This window comes from Myotis davidii, unplaced genomic scaffold (assembly GCF_000327345.1).
Source record: "Myotis davidii unplaced genomic scaffold, ASM32734v1 scaffold1677, whole genome shotgun sequence".
Taxonomy (NCBI): Eukaryota; Metazoa; Chordata; class Mammalia; order Chiroptera; family Vespertilionidae; genus Myotis; species Myotis davidii.
This window is the reverse complement of record NW_006287920.1, coordinates 17,098-23,410: the sequence shown is the minus strand read 5'-3', so window position 1 is coordinate 23,410 and position 6,313 is coordinate 17,098. Positions and strand designations below refer to the sequence as shown.

At 46.0% G+C, this 6,313-nt stretch overlaps 1 pseudogene; it reads right to left on the bottom strand.

Annotated features, from left to right (window-relative positions):
* Positions 1-1,497: 1,497 nt before the first annotated feature.
* LOC102765587 lies at positions 1,498-1,833 on the bottom strand (annotated as a pseudogene).
* Positions 1,834-6,313: the final 4,480 nt, after the last annotated feature.

Sequence of the window (6,313 nt, the reverse complement as noted above, 5' to 3'; positions counted from 1 at the left end):
GTACAGGTCGACACTCAGCCACTGAAACACGCAGGCTTGGCCCGAATTGCAATATTTTGAATATGAGGAACACACCTTAGAAGCACATTACTCACGCTCCCCAGTCCTCAGCCTTAAAGGTCTCAATGTGCATTTGCAAACACTTTCCTGCAATAGTAGAATTTAATCAGCAGTCAGTGATCTCTTTAAGGCAACCATAGATGTCCTGAAATTGACTCCCTCCAGCTCCCTCTCCAGCCGGCTGTCTTTGGTGCGATGCTGGATGAATTTTGTGATTGCTGGGCTTTGTTTGGGACTGTTTAGTGCTAAACACAATTAAAAACCCAAATGCATCCAGAGCTAGACTCTAAAGCCACACACAGAGCAGGTTCAAGACTGCAGGAGAGGAGCCCTGGCATCCCTCATAATTCCTCAAAGGAAAGAGTTCATCAGCATAAAACACCTGTAATCTCCAAACATTCGTTCTTTTTTTGGAGAGGGTACTAGGGTTTGAGAAACCTCAGGAGACCAAACAATGAGAACTCTGTTCATTGAAATGAAAACTATTTCCAGTGATGTCTTTGAGCCTTGCCTACTGGGGCTGGGCTAATATTTTCAAGCTTAAGGCCTTTTTCTTTGTCTTTCGCTGTTAAAATATTTTTACAAGAGGCCCGGTGCATGAATTCGTGCACCAGTGTGGTGTCTCGGCATGGCCGAAACTGGCTCTCTGACATCTGCTGAGGGGTCCCAGATTACAAGAGGCCATAGGCCAGGCCAAGGTACCCCACCGGTGCACCATTAGTTGTGGGGAGGGACATGGGATGTTGGCCAGCTGGGAAGGGACCATGGGAGGACTCCAGGGCATGTCCAGCCCGTCTCACTCAGTCCCGATCAGCCAGGACCCAGCAGCAATCTGACCTATCAGTCTGAATGTCTTGTCCCTGGTGGTCAATGCATGTTATAGTGAGCAGTTGAGCAAACTTAGTATTTCATTTGCATATTAAGCTTTGATTGATTGAACAGATGACCAGTCGACTGGATAATTACAATATTAGACTTTTATTATTATCTAGGATTGATTTCATATGGGAAAGGAGTGAGAAACATCAATGATGAGAGAGAATCAAACATCAGGTGCCTCCTGCATGCCTCCTACTGGCGATTGAGCCCACAACCAGAGCATGTGCCTTTGACCAGAAACAGCAGCTTGGCTCAAAATGTGTTTATTGATTTCAGAGAGAGGGAGAGAGACAGATAGAGACAGCAAGACAAAGAGACAGAGAGAGAGAGAAAAAAGAGAAGAAAAACCAAGAACAAGAGAACAAGGAGAGAGAGAGAGAGAGAGAGAGAGAGAGAGAGAGAGAGAGAGAGAGAGAGAGATCAATGGGACCTTGCACCCAGGGGGTGGCAGATAGAACAACAGAGCTTAGTAAAAAGGTGAATATAACTATACTCATCCCACCAACGGGCCAAGACTGGGGCTCAGGTTGACAAGAGCCACGGAACCCATGATGTGTCCTACGAGTTTTCCATCAGCTCAAGCATCATTTCCTCCACTCCATTCTCCATGATGTGGTGCACGATGCGCCAGAACCAGCACATGTGGTCCATGTACTGGCCTCCAGGGTGCAGCGTCCACATCAAAGGCATGATACTCGAGGTGAGCCAGCTTTGGGTGATTGCGATATGCCCAATGGGGATGTCTTCCTGGCGCAACAGTACTTGCAGGACACCTCCTGTCACCATGAAGAGATGCAGCCACGTGCGCTGGTCCTCGTCCTCATACACCGAAGGCCCATGCCTCAGGCAGATGGGGTGTGAGTTGAGGTGCAGCTTCGACGGGAGCTCAGCCATGACCCCTCCGTGGTCCAAGAAGCAACAGCCACAGCTTCTCACAGCCTCTCGCTACTTCGGTCCTGGTATCGAAAGATAGGGGATCAGGTCTCCAAACACATTTTACCTCGGCTTTTATCTTTATGATTTTTATGGTTGTTTTTGTGGTTGCTTTTGGTTTATTTTGCAAATTCATAAATTTTAACCTTTCTTTCTTTGTAGCTTCAGAGCACTCTCAGGGAATAAACTGTACAAAACGTACTAAATGTTAAATATGACTCTGTGAAGGTAACATGGTCCTATGGAATTTTAAAAACATTTTTTAAATGAGTTGACCTACAACATTAGGTTCATTTCAGGGGTACACCCCAATGATTAGATATTATATAATGGACTAAGAAATCATGAAATTAATCTCATACCAATCTGACACTATACACAGTTATTATAATATCACTAGAGGCTCAGTGCACAAAATTCATGCACTTGGGGGGGGTCTCTCAGTCAGGCCTGTGGCCTCTCGCAGTCCGGAACCCCTTGAGCGATGTCCAACTGAAGGCTTAGGCCCGCTTTAGTGCTGCTGTGGGGGCTCCCACTACCCCCCTGTGCTTGGCAGCAGTGAGCCTGGCTTTTGGCTGAGCGGTGCTCCCCCTTTGGGAGCTCACTGACCACCAGTGGACAACTCCTGCCATTAGTATCTGGCCCCAGTGTTCAGTGCGTGTCATAACAACCAGTCATTCTGCCTTTTTTTGATTTGCATAATATGCAAATGAGTAGATTGCTCAACTGCTCGTTATGACATGCATTGACCACCAGGGACAAATCATTCAGACTGGTAGGTCAGCTTGATGCTCTACTTTCCTGTGCCATGACTATTCTTTCTTTTTTTATATAGTTTTACTGATTTCAGAGAGCAAGGGAGAGGGAGAGAAAGAGAAGGATCAATGATGAAAGAGAATCACAGATTGGTTGCCTCCTGCACACCTCCTACTAGGGATCAAGACTGTAACCTGGGCATGTTCCCTGACAGGGAATCGAACTGTGACCTCCTGCTTCCTCGGTTGAAGCTAAACAACTGAGCCACGCTGGCCAGGCTCTTACTTTTCTATTCTTTTTTTCTTTTCTTAATTATAACTTTGTTGTTGCATCAATTTTTCTTTGTCCTGACACCTCCACCTTCTTTCTACTCCAACTGCCTCTCTCTGGTGCGATGCTAGATGAATTTTATGATCGCTGGGCTTTGTTTAGGGCTGTTTATTGCTAAACACAACTAAAAACACATATGCCTCCAGAGCTAGGTGCTAAAGCCATACACAAAGCCAGGTTGAGCCTTCAAGAGAGGAGCCCTGGAATCCCTCCTAATTTCTCAAAGGAAAGAGATGATCAGCATAAAACACCCATAATACCCAAACATCTGTCTTTTTTTGGAGAGGGTAGTATTGATTGACAAACCTCAGGAGATCAAACAATGAGAATGCTGGTCATTGAAATGAAAACTATTTCCAGTGATGTCTTCAAGCCTTGTCTACAGGGGCTGAGCTAATATTTTCAGGCTTAAGGTCTTTTTCTTTGTCTTTCTCTGTTTAATATATTTTTACTAGAGCCCCGGTGCACGAATTCATGCACCAGTGTGGTCCCTCAGCCTGGCCTGGGGGATCAGGTCAAAACCGGCTCTCAGAAATCTCCTGAGGGATTACAGATTATGAGAGGGCACAGGGCAGGCCAAGGCATCCCACCAGTTCCCCATTAGGTCTGGGGAGGGACATGGGAGGTTGGCTAGCTGGTGAGGTACCTTGTGAGCGCTCCAGGGTGTGTCCAGCATGTCTCACCCAGTCCAGAACAGCAAGATTAGAGCAACAATGTGACCTACCAGTCAAAATGTCTTGTCCCTGTTGGTTAATGCATGTAATAGTGACCAGTTGAGCAAACATAGTATATCATTTTCATATTATGCTTTAATTGGTTGAACAGATGACCGATTGACTGGACATTTAGAATATTAGGCTTTTATTATATAGGATTGATTTCATACAGGAAGGGAGCGGGAAGCATCAATGATGAGAGAGAATCATACATCGGGTGCCTCCTGCACACCCCCTACTGGGGATCGAGCACACAACCAGAGCATGTGCCCTGGAACAGAATCAAACCTGGGACCTTCAAGAGTCCACAGTCCAACCCTCAATCCACTGAGCCTATCAAGCTAGGGCTAATTGGTTAATTCTTGTCTGTGCCCTGACCAGGAATCGAACCGTGACCTCCGGGTTCATAGGTCGTCCCTCAACCACTGAGCAACAGTAGCTTGTCTCAAAATGCTTTTATTGATTTGAGAGAGAGGGAGAAAGACAGAGAGTGACAGAGAGACAAAGAGACAGAGAGAGAGAGAAAGGAGAAGAGGACGAAGAACAACAAGAAGAAGAAGAACAAGAAGATAGAGAGAAAGAGAGAGAGATAAAGAGAGATATTAATATGCCCTCGCACCCAATAGATGGCAGATAGAATAACAGAGCTTAGTGAAAAGGTGCACAGAACTATACATGTCCCACCAAGAGGACAGCAGGACTGGGGCTCAGGTTGACAAGAGCCAGGGACCCCATCACGTGTCTTACGAGTCTTCCATCAGCTCAAGGATCATTTTCTCCATGCCATTCTCCTTGATGTGGTGCACGATGTGCCAGAACCGGCCCATGGAATCCAGGTTCTGGGTGCCAAGGTGGAGCGCCCACTACGAAGGCATGGTGCTTGAGGTCTGCGGGCTGGTGGTGAGTGCGTTATGCTCACTGGGGCCGTCGAGCTGGCACAACTGTAGTTGCAGGTTACCTCCTGTCTCCATGACAAGATGCATCCATGTGCAATGGTTGTCATCCTCATACAGCGAGGGCCCACAGATATCCAGGTAGATGGGGTCCGAGGTGAGGTGGACCTTTAAGGGGAACTCGGCCATGACCCCTCCGTGGTCTAAGAAGCAACAGCCACAGCTTCTTAGAGCCTCTCGCTACTTTGGTCCTGGTATCAAAAGACAGGGGATGGGATCTCCAAACGCATTTTACATCCGCTTTTATCTTTATGGTTTTTATGGTTATGTTTGTGGTTGCCTGGGTTTATTATGCAAATTTATAAATCTCAAATTTTCTTTCTTTTAAGCTTTAGATCTCTCTCCTGCTAAAAAATATATAAAACGTACATGAAGTAAAATATGACTCTGTGAAGGTAACATGGTCCTGTGGAATTTTAAAACATTTTTGAAATGACAGTTGACATACAAACTTAGGTTCATTTCAGGGGTACAGCCCAATGATTAGACATTATATAATGGACTAAGAAATCTGCAATTAATCTCATATCCATCTTCCTCCATACACAGTCATATTACTGGAGGATCAGTGCACAAAATTTATGCACTCAGGGGGGTTCCATGGCAAATCCTGGGGCCTCTACCAGTCCGGGAACCCTTGAGGTATGTCCAACTGATGGCTTAGGCCCGCTTTAGTGCTGCCATGGTGCTCCCACCACCCCCTGTGCTCGGCAGCTGTGAACCTGGCTTTTCGCTGAGCAGTACTCCTCCTGTGGGAGTGCACTGACCACCAGTGGAGAGCTCCTGACATGAGCATCTGCTCCCGGTGGTCAGTGTGTGTCATAGCAAGCACTTGTTCTGCCATTTGGTCGATTTGCATATTAGCCTTTGATTATATAGGATTGCATTGACTCAATGCTCAACTTTACTGTGCCATGACTATTCTTTTGTTTTTTTCATATAGTTCTACTGATTTCAGAGAGGAAGGGCGAGAGAGAGAAAGAGAAAAAAAGATCAATGATGACAGAGAATCATCAATTGGTTTCCTCCTGCACACATTCTACTGGGGATCAAGACTGTAACCCGGGCATGTGCCATGGCTTGGAATCGAATTGAAATGTCCTGGTTCCTAGGATTGAGCTAAACAGGTGAGCTGTGCCAGCCTGGCTCTTTTCATTTCTTTTCTTTTCTTTTTTGTACATTTTTTCTTAATTAAAACTTTGGTTTTTGATCAACTTTTCTTCTTGTCCTGAACCACCACCTTCTTTCTGATCATCTCAGAGGGAATTCACAAACCATAGAACAACCCACCCCGTGCAAATAATATTCTTTACCTTGAACAGCTGGCAGAGGAACAAAGCTAACATCAGCATCCAGGTGGGCTTCTTAACAGGGGTCTTGCTTCTCAGGTGCTGGTGAGAGAGGCAAGACCAAAAGGTGCTGGCGAGAGAGGCAGGACCAAAATATTCAGGGACAGACAGATACTTGAGATAGCTGATTGGGCAAACAGGAAGCAAAGAGACAGGTGAAACAGCAAGTAGGATTCCTGAGGTCTCATAACAGCACTTATAGAATGATCTCTCCCTCACCCAAACCTCAGCCAAGCAACCATAGAACAACCCACCCCGTGCAAATAATATTCTTTACCTTGAACAGCTGGCAGAGGAACAAAGCTAACATCAGCATCCAGGTGGGCTTCTTAACAGG